The sequence below is a fragment of the Salvelinus namaycush genome, chromosome 17, assembly GCF_016432855.1.
Source record: "Salvelinus namaycush isolate Seneca chromosome 17, SaNama_1.0, whole genome shotgun sequence".
NCBI lineage: Eukaryota > Metazoa > Chordata > Actinopteri > Salmoniformes > Salmonidae > Salvelinus > Salvelinus namaycush.
The window spans coordinates 30,223,844-30,237,289 of NC_052323.1; the positions used below are offsets into that span (position 1 = coordinate 30,223,844).

A 13,446-nucleotide genomic window follows, 5' to 3' on the forward strand; every position below is an offset into this window, starting at 1 on the left:
CACATTCTCAAAAAGACAATCAGAAGTTTGTAGAATTCCCAATGTGTTATGCTTTCAACCATTCCAATGGAAAAACAATGTAGGATTTTTGGTTTAGTTGGCATCTACAGTTGAAGTCAGAAGTTTACATACACCTTAGCCAAATACATTTAAACTCAGTTTTTCACAATTCCTGACATTTAATCAGAGTAAAAATTCCCTGTCTAAGGTCAGTTAGGATCACCACTTTATTTTAAGAATGTGAAATGTCAGAATAATAGTAGAGAGAATGATTTATTTCAGCTTTTATTTCTTTCATCACATTCCCAGTGGGTCAGAAGTTTACATACACTCAATTAGTATTTGGTAACATTGCCTTTAAATTGTTTAACTTGGGTCGAATGTTTCGGGTAGCCTTCCACAAGCTTCCCACAATTAATTGGGAGAATTTTGGCCCATCCCTCCTGACAGAGCTGGTGTAACTGAGTCAGGTTTGTAGTCCTCCTTGCTCGCACACGCTTTTTCAGTTCTGCCCACAAATTGTCTATAGAATTGAGGTCAGGGCTTTGTGTTGGCCACTCCAATACCTTGACTTTGTTGTCCTTAAGCCATTTAGACACAACTTTGGAAGTATGCTTGGGGTCATTGTCCATTTGGAAGACCCATTTGCGACCAAGCTTCAACTTCCTGACTGATGTCTTGAGATGTTGCTTCAATATATCCACATTATTTTCCTACCTCATGATGCCATCTATTTTGTGAAGTGCACCAGTCCCTCCTGCAGCAAAGCACCCCCACAACATGATGCTGCCACCCCTGTGCTTCACGGTTGGGATGGTGTTCTAACGACTCTTGTATAGCTTGTGAGAGTCATAGATCAAAACATGTTGCATGTATGTGTCCGTGAGAGTCTCAGCTTTTCATGGATAGCTTTTAATAGTTTGTAGCTTAAACTATTCGGACTCTACATACGTTTTTGTAAAATGTCCCGGCCCCAGGTCCCTTGATCCACCCTTGTCTTACAAACACCGCTCTAGCTCAGTCCCTGTTAGTCACACAGATGAATGGTTTTGGTTGAGATGGAGACGTGATTCCAACACGTCATTTATTAATTTGTAGACCAACTGGAATTAAAACCAGACTAAGTCGGTGGTACAGATGGAATTATACAAGCAGAAGATGCATCTCCTTCAAATGCTCATATTTGGTTGCATTGAAAACCAAACACGATTCAATATCCAGTTTACAAATTAATCCTTTACATGTTGGATTCATGTTTCCATAAAAAAAAATTGAAGTTAAAGAACACAGACTAAATCAAATCAAACTTTAAATGCACCTTGAATAAAGTTTGATTTGATTTAGTCCTATTTTTGGCTGAGACGTGAATCTAGCATATAAATGATTAACTGTACGATTACATCTGAAATCCACCAAAGCTTGAAACCCTAGGCCTATACGTATTGTCTATTTTTCGTAGAACACTGGGTTGGAAATAAAACATTATCTGTTTATGACTTCCTTAATGCTATATAGGCCTAAATAGTCTCATTGGTGATATAAGACTTATAACGCATGGTTACAGTTCATTTGCTCTGTTAAAACCCCCTAGAGTTGATTGATGCACCGGTGCATCAATCTAAATGACTTAACAAAAACCTCCCCATCAAAACCCATCAGTTTAAGATAGAGATATCTTGGCATTGGATGCGTCTCAATCCACCACATCTGTGGTGAAAGGTGTCAGAGCTAGAGCGATGTTTGTCAGACCATGAGACGTTGTCTGCCACAAGTGTCAGGAGGCTCGTCTGTAGTCGGCACCGTCGATGTGCCAAGTTCTGCTTGGTAGAGTCTGAACCGTTTGGGCTACGAAATAATGGGAACCCACTGTGGAAAGGGGAGATTCTCACAATGACGTTCTCCATTTTGCTCTACGACTCCCACAAGTGTCACGGGACTCGCCTGAAGGTAACCACTACCGATTTTTAAAAAACAAATGGAAGTAAGAAGGTAGTTTTGTGCCTTTTAAAAAAAAAATATATATATATGTCCGAGATTTAGGACGGACACTTCAAAACCTTGTTTCTTATGATTTATGTTTTGACTGTCTGTTTTGCCATTTCATGAATCTGTTATTCAATGCAGTTCTCTGGGCTATACTAGTAAAGGCCAAATTCAATATTGTCTCAAATAAAAAAAATTATATATATTTTTTATACCAAAAATTCCACATCAAATAGCTAAATGATCCATAGTATAACCATCTTAAAACAATTCTCCAACCACTTAGACTTACAGGGGTTAAACCTACCCTTTGGAATGACTTTGATAGCAACGGTGAATCTATTTAGTTACTTAGAGCTCTCTGATCATAGCACATTGGTAGTAGTCATTGACAACTATCATAGCTAAGCTGGGCTTGGTAAAAACCCTGGATGGAAGACCAAAGGGTAGCTGTAGATACATCAACTCTCCAGTAGGAGGTGCTGTAGACAGATCAACTCTCCAGTAGGAGGTGCTGTAGATAGATCAACTCTCCAGTAGGAGGCGCTGTAGATAGATCAACTCTCCAGTAGGAGGTGCTGTAGGTAGATCAACTCTCCAGTAGGAGGTGCTGTAGATAGATCAACTCTCCAGTAGGAGGTGCTGTAGATAGATCAACTCTCCAGTAGGAGGCGCTGTAGATAGATCAACTCTCCAGTAGGAGGTGCTGTAGATAGATCAACTCTCCAGTAGGAGGCGCTGTAGATAGATCAACTCTCCAGTAGGAGGTGCTGTAGGTAGATCAACTCTCCAGTAGGAGGTGCTGTAGGTAGATCAACTCTCCAGTAGGAGGTGCTGTAGATAGATCAACTCTCCAGGTGAAGGTGCTGCCCAGTCTATTGTTTAGTTTTTTGGATAGTGGATATAACGTTGAAGTTCTGACATTGTTTCAAAAGGTAAAAACATATTTTATACAAGGTTTGTCTATGTTGAAAATTGGTTACCTTGATGACACAATCCTGTGGTTGACATTTCACCTCAAAACAAAAACTTCACCCTCAAAACAACATTGGATTTGACTTTTTTCAAATCCAATGTATTCTCCACGTAGATTCCACGTCACATTATGCTGACAAATTACGTTGGAACAACGTTGATTCAACCAGTTTGTGCCCAGTGGGATGTTCCCTCTCCACGCTGGCTTATTTGTCTATGGTATTAAAGAGCAGCAGGACATTTTTCCCAGGTCTGGGGCTTCGTACGTGGCCCCTGCCTCATATGTTACACCTGTTCTATATGCTTCCCTTCCTGTCTAGTCCCATCACACCTGTTCTATATGCTTCCCTTCCTGTCTAGTCTCATTACACCTGTTATATATGCTTCCCTTCCTGTCTAGTCCCATTACACCTGTTCTATATGCTTCCCTTCCTGTCTAGTCTGACACGACTGCGGAGTGCTGAAGCGAGTAGCGAGTAAAAATTGTCTATCCTGGTTACAAAACTCACTACCAAGTTCCAAACTGCCTCTGGAAGCAACGTCAGCACAAGAACTGTTCGCCGGGAGCTTCATGAAATGGGTTTCCATGGCCGAGCAGCCGCACACAAGCCAAGCGTCGGCTGGAGTGATGTAAAGCTCGCCGCAATTGGACTCTGCAGTGGAAACGTGTTCTCTGGAGTGATGAATCACGCTTCACCATTTGGCAGTCTGACGGACGAATCTGGGTTTGGTGGATGCCAGGAGAATGCTACCTGCCCCAATGCATAGTGCCAACTGTAAAGTCTGGTGGAGGAGGAATAATGGGCTGGGGCTGTTTTTCATTGTTCGGGCTAGGCCCCTTAGTTCCAGTGAAGGGAAATCTTAACGCTACAGCATACAATGACATTCAGCATCACAATGTCGCCGTGCACAAAGCAAAGTCCATACAGAAATGTGGAAGAACTTGACTGGCCTGTACAGAGCCCTGACCTCAACCCCTTCAAACACCTTTGAGATGAATTGGAACATCGACTGCAAGCCAGCCCTAATCGCTCAACATCAGTGCCCGACCTCACTAATGCTCTTGTGGCTGAATGGAAGCAAGTCCTGGCAGCAATGTTCCAACATCTAGTGGAAAGCCCACCAGAAGAGTGGAGGCTGTTATAGCAGCAAAAGGGGGGACCAAGTCCATATTAACGCCCATGATATTGGAATTAGATGTTCGACAAGCAGGTGTCCGCATACTTCTGGCAATGTATGAGTGACCTTTGCTTGGTCGGGAACTCTGGATGTGGAAAAATGCAGTGACTCTGGCAGAAGTTGCAGAGGATGACTTCTTCAAATACTGTGCACAAGGAAGGTTCTCTGCTTTGAAAAATGAAAAAAATAGAGTGTTTTTTTTTCACTTAGAACTTGGACATCCATCTCTAACAAACATATAGCTAGGTAGTATCTGAAAGGAAGCTACAGATGTGACAACCTTCAGTGAAAACAAAAACACTGCTACCAGCTTCAAGAAATGTCTATATTTAGCTTGGAGGTTGTACTGTGTTGCCAAACTTCCTATCTAATGATATTTCAACATATTTATACTTAGTCTTGTTTTCAGTTCAGTGGGAGGATGACTGACGTAACAGCAAAACAAATTATTTTATTTGGAAAGCGGTGTTCATAATCAAACAGGGTAGAGGTATAGGAAACAGAGGTATAAAGAGGCCTTTTCAGCAGCTATTTCATTTAGAGGTTTGTTGGGTTGGGACGTAAACTAAACTGGGAGGGAAACAGCAGATCTCAACGGTTTTCAAAGAAGCTTTAAAGGCTGCAGGATTAGGGAATTCTTTCTTCTTCTCCAGGGTGATATAACCGGTGGTTAAATGGTTTGAAAAAGAAGCCAGGTGGCTATAGGGGGACTAGGGGCTCAGCCTCTGTGCATGTCAGTCAGAGGAGAACCTCAGCATGGTAAATAGACAAACATTTACCGGCAGTAAATGTACATTTTGAAAAACACTGGAAAAGTCCCTCTCAAAGACTCAACGCACTTTTGAACTTATGCACTTACTTAGAAATAAAATATAAAACAATTCTAAGAAATAGATTAAATTAAATAAATCTAGTGTTAGTGTTAGTCTTGAGAATTATGCTAACAAAATATTTTCTGAATGAGTGGTATTTCTCTGGACAACTAGGCCTAACTAGACACATGATGAGGTAACAGGTGGTATGGAACTTTTCACAAGACACACCTGTCCATTCCATTCACTAACCTTTACTGCAATCCTCACAATATGTCAAATGTTGAGAACCAATTCCAGAACCTTCAGGTATTTTCATAATGTATATCCCTATCTTTATGTTGTTGTTCTTTGAATAGCAAGATGTACATGTAATCCATCTTCTACCATGCTTGAAATGACACCTTCGACAACAAATCAAAGTACTCCATCCGAGGAAAAAAATCTCAGGAGGAGCAAATCTCAGGAGGGGAAAATCTCAGGAGGGGAAAATCTTAGGAGGGGAGATCTCAGGAGGGGAAAAATCTCAGGAGGGGCAAATCTCAGGAGGGGCAAATCTCAGGAGGATTCAATCTCAGGAGGTGTAACGGCGTTCCTCCTCCTCTTCATCCGAAAAGGAGGAGTAGTGATTCGACCAAAATGCAGCGTGGTTATATGACATAATGATTTATTAAAGTAAAGACGAAAAAAGACGAAAACACTTTAACAAACTACAAAACAACAAACGACGTAGACGCACCTGAACATAAGAACTTACATGACACGAAGAACGCATGAAACAGGAACAGACTACATAAACCGAACGAACAAACAAACCGAAACAGTCCCATGTGGCATAACATACACAAACACTGACACAGGAGACAACCACCCACAACAATCAATGTGAAAACACCTACCTTAATATGGCTCTCAATCAGAGGAAATGAAAACCACCTGCCTCTAATTGAGAGCCATATCAGGTCACCCTTTAACCAACATAGAAACACATAACATAGACTACCCACCCAAACTCACGCCCTGACCGTCAAACACATACAAAATAACAGAAAACCGGTCAGGAACGTGACATAACCCCCCCCTCAAGGTGCGTACTCCGAACGCACCACCAAAAAGTCTAGGGGAGGGTCTGGGTGGGCGTCTGACCACGGTGGTGGCTCAGGCTCTGGGCGAGGTCCCCACCCCACCATAGTCAATCCCAGCTTACGTCTCCCCCTTAGAATGACCACCCTCATCTTACACCCACTTAATTTAAATGTTAACCTTAAGATAAGGGGCAGCACCAGGACAAGGGGCAGCACCGGGATAAGGTAGCTCAGGACCGAGAGGTAGGTCAGGATAGAGAGGTAGCTCAGGATAGAGGGGCAACTCCGGACTGAAGGGCAGCTCCGGACAGAGAGACAGCTCTGGACTGAGGGACAGTTCTGGATCAATGGCAGCTCTGGGCTGAGGGGCAGCTCATGACTGGCTGACGGCTCTGGACGCTCATGGCTAGCTGACGGCTCTGGACGCTCATGGCTGGCTGACGGCTCTGGACGCTCATGGCTGGCTGACGGCTCTGGACGCTCATGGCTGGCTGACGGCTCTGGACGCTCATGGCTGGCTGACGGCTCTGGACGCTCATGGCTGGCTGACGGCTCTGGACGCTCATGGCTGGCTGACGGCTCTGGACGCTCATGGCTCACTGGCGGCTCTGGCAGATCCTGTCTGGTTGGCGGCTCTGGCAGATCCTGTCTGGTTGGCGGCTCTGGCAGATCCTGTCTGGTTGGCGGCTCTGGCAGATCCTGTCTGGTTGGCGGCTCTGGCAGATCCTGTCTGACGAATGGCTCTAGCGGCTCCTGACTGACGAACGGCTCTGACGGCTCGGTACAGACGGGCGGCTCTAATGGCTCGGGACAGACGGATGGCTCAGACGGCGCTGGGGAGACGGATGGCTCAGACGGCGCTGGGGAGACGGATGGCTCAGATGGCGCTGAGGAGACGGATGGCTCAGACGGCGTTGGGCAGACTACAGACTCTAGCCGACTGAGGCTCACTGTAGGCCTGGTGCGTGGTGCCGGAACTGGAGGCACCGGACTGGAGACACGCACTTCAAGGCTAGTGCGGGGAGCAGGGACAGGGCACACTGACCTCTCGAAGCGCACTATAGGCCTGGTGCGTGGTACCGGCACTGGTGGCACCGGGCTGAGTGCACGCACATCAGGACGAGTACGGGGAGAAGGAACAGTGCGTACAGGGCTCTGGAGACGCACAGGAGGCTTAGTGCGTGGTGCCGGAACTGGAGGCACTGGTGGTACTGGACTGGGGTGGGAAGGTGGCGCCGGAAATACCGGACCGTGCAGGCGTACTGGCTCCCTTGAGCATTGAGCCTGCCCAACCTTACCTGGCTGAATGCTCCCCGTCGCCCGACCAGTGCGGGGAGGTGGAATAACCCACACCGGCCTATGTAGACGAACCGGGGACACCATGCGTAAGGCTGGTGCCATGTAAGCCGGCCCGAGGAGACGTACTGGTGGCCAGATATGTAGGGCCGGCTTCATGACATCCGGCTCAACGCTCAATCTAGCCCTACCAGTGCGGGGAGGTGGAATAACCCGCACCGGGCTATGAACACGTACAGGAGACACCGTGCGCTCTACTGCGTAACACGGTGTCTGCCCGTACTCCCGCTCTCCACGGTTAGCCTGGGAAGTGGGCGCAGGTCTCCTACCTGCCCTTGGCCCACTACCTCTTAGCCCCCCCCCCAAGAAATTTTTGGGGTTTCTTCTCGGGCTTCCTTGCTAGCCGCTTACCTTCATATCTCCGGTCTTGAGCTTGATTCTCCGGCTTCCAGCCACGTCTCCTTGCTGCCTCCTCATATCGCCGCCTCTCTGCTTTCGCTGCCTCCAGCTCAGCTTTGGGACGGCGATATTCTCCTGGTTGAGCCCAAGGTCCTTTTCCATCCAGCTCGTCCTCCCAAGTCCAGTAGTCCTGTGTATTCCACTGCTCGAACATATGCTGCTTGGTTCTGATTTGGTGGGTGGTTCTGTAACGGCGTTCCTCCTCCTCTTCATCCGAAAAGGAGGAGTAGTGATTCGACCAAAATGCAGCGTGGTTATATGACATAATGATTTATTAAAGTAAAGACGAAAAAACACGAAAACACTTTAACAAACTACAAAACAACAAACGACGTAGACGCACCTGAACATAAGAACTTACATGACACGAAGAACGCATGAAACAGGAACAGACTACATAAACCGAACGAACGAACAAACAAACCGAAACAGTCCCGTGTGGCATAACATACACAAACACTGACACAGGAGACAACCACCCACAACAATCAATGTGAAAACACCTACCTTAATATGGCTCTCAATCAGAGGAAATGAAAACCACCTGCCTCTAATTGAGAGCCATATCAGGTCACCCTTTAACCAACATAGAAACACATAACATAGACTACCCACCCAAACTCACGCCCTGACCGTCAAACACATACAAAATAACAGAAAACCGGTCAGGAACGTGACAGGAGGAGCCAATCTCAGGAGGGAAAAATCTCAGGAGGGGAAAATCTCAGGAGGAGCCAATCTCAGGAGGATAAAATCTCAGGAGGGGAAAATCTCAGGAGGGAAAATCTCAGGAGGAGCAAATCTCAGGAGGGGTAAAAATCTCAGGAGGGAAAAAATCTCAGGAGGGGAAAAATCTCAAGAGGGGCAAACAAAAGACGTTTTGAAAAGGTTTTCTATTGACACCCATGGCCTATTCCTAACGCATGGGACCTCTAAGCTACACAAAGGAGAGAGGGAGAAAAGTCAAGGACTGATATATGGAGTCCATGTAACCCAAGTTAAGACTTAGTTACCTGACCCGTTTAAATCATCCCTATCCCACCATCACATCTCTCTTTCTCAGGGGGTTAAAACATGTGACTAAGATACATATCTGAATGGAATTCCTGAGTCCTATAATTTAAATGTGTGTTAAACCCTTTCTCTGTCATTCTCTCTGGACTTAAATCCTCTCAGTTGGTCTACTGGCCCTAAACACACACCTGTCTCACATAAAAAACCACCAACAGTTTCATAATCCTCCAGTTAAATAATTTAACAATTTACCACAAGCTGTAACTAATACAAAATCTGTGCCAATCAAGTGTTTGAGTTCGTATTGAGTATAAAGTTTGCTCTAAAGGTTTTTATTTATTTTTTAATATGTGCATCCAATATATTTCACTCTAAAGTCTGACCTGGTGTGGTATACAGTATGTTAGTCATTTACTATGTAACACAAAAAGCTCTTTTGTCATCTACAGTGGGCTAGTCAGTCTGCAACACTGGATACAGGCCTTCAAGACCCTCGTCTCGCTAGGTGGCACGGAGCCAGAGGAGTGTCGCTAGGCAATACGCTCCGGCTTCCTTCCACCTTTGGAACCGTACATCTCCTCCTCTGAGTCTCTCTCACACACCCATCCTCTTGTTTCCATCCCCTTGTGATTTTGTACATTTGCTTAGTGGTTGAAGGAGTGAGATCTGGCATTCCTAGTCTAGCTAACACTCTATGGTTAATTCCGCTGTTTTTTTGTTTATGCTGACTCAGGGGTTAAAATGTTTTCCATTTCCACGTCAGACTGTTGGTGAAGAGATGGCATGAGCACAATAGCTTCCTTCCTGTCCAGGATTAGAGCTTTCTTAGGGTTGCCATGCAGCCAATCCAAAATATCCACAGTCCTTTCTCTCTTTCTTGACCTAGTTTAAACTTTAAACTCTGCACAACAATAGCTACCATTCAGCACATCGAACCAAACAACTATTTTTATTTAGGGAAATGCGACTTCCTCTCATACTAAGTGAAAGACAGTTAAATAAAGTATTTGTATTCATCAAAAGGCAAGAGGATATGTGAAGAAAAAAACCATTCCATTGCATAAACAGTTTGTTTAGTCGTTAACTCAAACCTGAATACTTCACTCAGTTCACTGCTAAACTGAAAAAAGACAAATAGATCCTATAAGCCAGCTTTGATTTCTCAACGGGTGAAATGTGCTTTTCCTGAAAAGCTGACAACTTCAATACATGATGGAAAAAAATGAAACATTGACTAATATCCTAATAGTTATATTCTTGTACAAAAAAAAAAGGCAATTGAGAATAAATGGTTGTCACTTTTCTTTGTTTTAAAGGTATTTATTTGTGTTCAAAGTTGCAGTAATTCTCAGGCAGAACAATGGGCAGAGAGTGTGTTATGTCAGCCTTTCTGTCTGAGTTTGTCAAACTCAGAGTCCATCAGAACAGACATCTGCAGGATCTCACAAAGAGCCTAAACAGCTGGTGGGTATTGTCATGGTAACGTGCAGTCCTGTTGATGGAAGTAATTGGGAGCGGAGGGAGGGAGGGATCTGTGTTGAGATTGCTCCTCTCTCTCTTTCTTTATCTCTCTCTCTCTCAATTCAATTCAAGGGCTTTATTGGCATGGGAAACATATGTTAACATTGCCAAAGCAAGTGAAGTAGATAATAAACAAAAGTGAAATAAACAGTAAACATTACACTCACAGAAGTTCCAAAAGAACAAAGACATTTCAAATGTCATATTATGTCTGTATACAGTGTTGTAGCGATGTGCAAAAAGTATAAAATGGAAAATAGATAAACATAAATATGGGTTGTACAGTATTTACAATGATGTTTGTTCTTCACTGGTTGCCCTTTTCTTGTGGCAACAGGTCACACATCGTGCTGCTGTGATGGTACACTGTGGTATTTCACCCAGTAGATATGGGAGCTTATCAAAATTGGGTTTAACATAGCCTGTCTTCTCTTGAGAGCCAGGTCTGCCTACGGTGGCCTTTCTCAATAGCAAGCTTATGCTCACTGAGTCTGTACATAGTCAAAGCTTTCCTTAAGTTTGGGTAAATCACAGAGGTCAGGTATTCTGCCACTGTGTAGTCTCTGTTTGGGGTCAAGTAGCATTCTAGTTTGCTCTGTTTTTTTGTTAATTCTTTCCAATGTGTCAAGTAATTATCTTTTTGTTTTCTCATGATTTGGTTGGGTCTAATTGTGCTGCTGTCCTGGGGCTCTATGGGGTCTGTTTGTGTTTGTAAACAGAGCCCCAGGACCAGCTTGCTTAGGGGGCTCTTCTCCAGGTTCATCTCTCTGTAGGTGATGGCTTTGTTATGGAAGGTTTGGGAATCGCTTCCTTTTAGGTGGTTGTAGAATTGAACAGCTCTTTTCTTGATTTTGATAATTAGTGGGTATCTGCTCTGCATGCATTAATTCTGCTCCGGATGCATTATTTGGTGTTTTATGTTGTACACTGAGAATAGTTTTGCAGAATTCTGTATGCAGAGTCTCAAGTTGGTGTTTCTCCCCTTTAGTGAAATTTGTGTTGGTGAGCGGACCCCAGACCTCACAACCATAAAGGGCATTGGGTTCTATAACTGATTCAAATATTTGGTATTGCTATGCTGAATTTTATGTTCCTTTTGATGGCATAGAAGGCCCTTCTTGCCTTGTCTTTCAGATCATTCACAGCTTTGTGGAAGTTACCTATGGCGCTGATGTCTAGACCAAGGTATGTATAGGTTTTTGTGTGCTCTAGGGCAACGGTGTCTAGATGGAATTTGTATTCGTGGTCCTGGCAACTGGACCTTTTTTGGAACACCATTATTTTTGTCTTACTAAGATCTCTCTCTCTCCCCTTCTCTCTCTGTGTCTCAATTAAATTCAAAGGGCTCTATTGCCATGGGAAACATATGTTTACATTGCCAAAGAAAGTGAAATAGATAATTAACAAAAGGGAAATAAACAATAAAAAATGAACAGTAAACTTTACACTCACAAAAGTTTAAAGGAATAGATACATTTCGAATGTCACATTATGCTATATACAATGTTATAACAATGTGCAAATAAAGTACAAAAGGAAGAATAAATGAACATAAATATGGGTTGTATTTACAGTGGTGTTTGTCCCCCCCCCCCCCCCACTCTCTCCCAGGCTTTGTCGAGCCCCATCCCCTCCACCACCCCTCCAAGTAACTATGTGGCAACAATACTTGTGTAACATTGTGCTGTTCTAATAGATAATTCCAGAAAAGTAATCCTTCTAACCCCCCCCCCCCCTTAAAAGAGTTAGATGCACTATTGTAAAGTGGTTGTTCCACTGGATATCATAAGGTGAATGCACCAACTTGTAAGTCGCTCTGGATAAGAGCGTCTGCTAAATGACTTAAATGTAAATGTAAATGTAGTTCCTCTGCTGTCTGTATACTTTTGCACAGCTTTTCCATGAATGAAAAGGTACAGAAATTGTTTGATTATAACTTTTCTATATTCTGTTGAACTAAATATTATATTGACAATAGAGTTTCAGAAGAAATATTTACTAATTTCAAAGTTTGCACCGAAAAAAAAAATCTTTCACTTTTGCACCATGATATATTTTAACTTTCAAGGTGTGGTCAAGCAAAAAACAATTAATTTCCTGCACAACTTGAATATAACCACAGCAAAGCCTCCAATCACTGTCGTTCAGGTAAACACTCTGAAATACTATCACATAGTTCAAGTATCACAGCAACTCAAAACAGTGCACAACGTTTCCAATGCAACATTAGTTGAGAAGTCCTTACTGGTTAAGTCTCAGCAAGTCTTTGAGGAGGATACTCAGTCTTACCTTCAGAACACCAACAAGCAGAAAAGCCAAAGGAGAAGTCAGCTGTCAGAGAGGACTAGGACTATCTAACAGCTACACAAGTTCACACAGAAGACATTTGCTGTGGGCAGGCTCAGGCAGACCCCCTAACCCCGTCCCTTCCTCAGAGGGTGGGACGTCTGACAGACGCTCCTAAATTTAACTCTATGCTCCCTTCTAGACAGCAGGAACTCGTAAGGTTTATGGATTCTACAGGGGCCTATTTTGCTTTGTAGTTGGGGGTTTTTGGTACATTGTTTAGAGACTGGGTGGATCATCTACATGCATTTCAGAAGTGACACCAACTTTGTGACATTTTAGCATAGCAATAGAAAATGTATAGCCTTAAAGACAGTCATATATGGCAGCTGTCGTTTTATAGTATTTGCACTGTTATATAATGTTTTAATGTATACAGGACAGGGCCTACATGTTTAATCATGAATTGTTGTAGGAACGTTAGCTTGCAGAACCGCTCTAGAGATTAAGCTATTTGTTACAGTGTATGGCAGATATTTTACTATGTGTACATTTTACTTGACAGTGAAAACATTTGAAAACATGAAATCACTCCTAGTTTCAGCTTCTATGATGCCTGGAACAGCTGAGAAACCAGAGAGTTCTAATGACTGTAATTACTATGATGTAGCTGACCAGGGTCATGTCATCTGGGTTCACCCCTAACTAATTAGACCCTAGGGTTTTCCATCCTCAGCATGATACACACAGCAACTAGATGACATTTGACAGTGACTCCACAGGCCAAACAATATAACTACTGAAAGAGGCTGCTGAAATTCACAACACAGCCATTG

General features: G+C 43.6%; 1 protein-coding gene across 1 annotated transcript in view; it reads right to left on the reverse strand.

The window, feature by feature from the left end:
- Positions 1-12,721, reverse strand: part of LOC120062518 (SPARC-like) — a 25,613-nt gene extending 12,892 nt beyond the window's left edge. Inside the window, exon 1 of the mRNA XM_039012555.1 lies at positions 12,614-12,721. The gene's annotated coding sequence lies outside the window, so the exon portion shown is untranslated. The remainder of the gene's footprint in view (positions 1-12,613) is intronic.
- Positions 12,722-13,446: the final 725 nt, after the last annotated feature.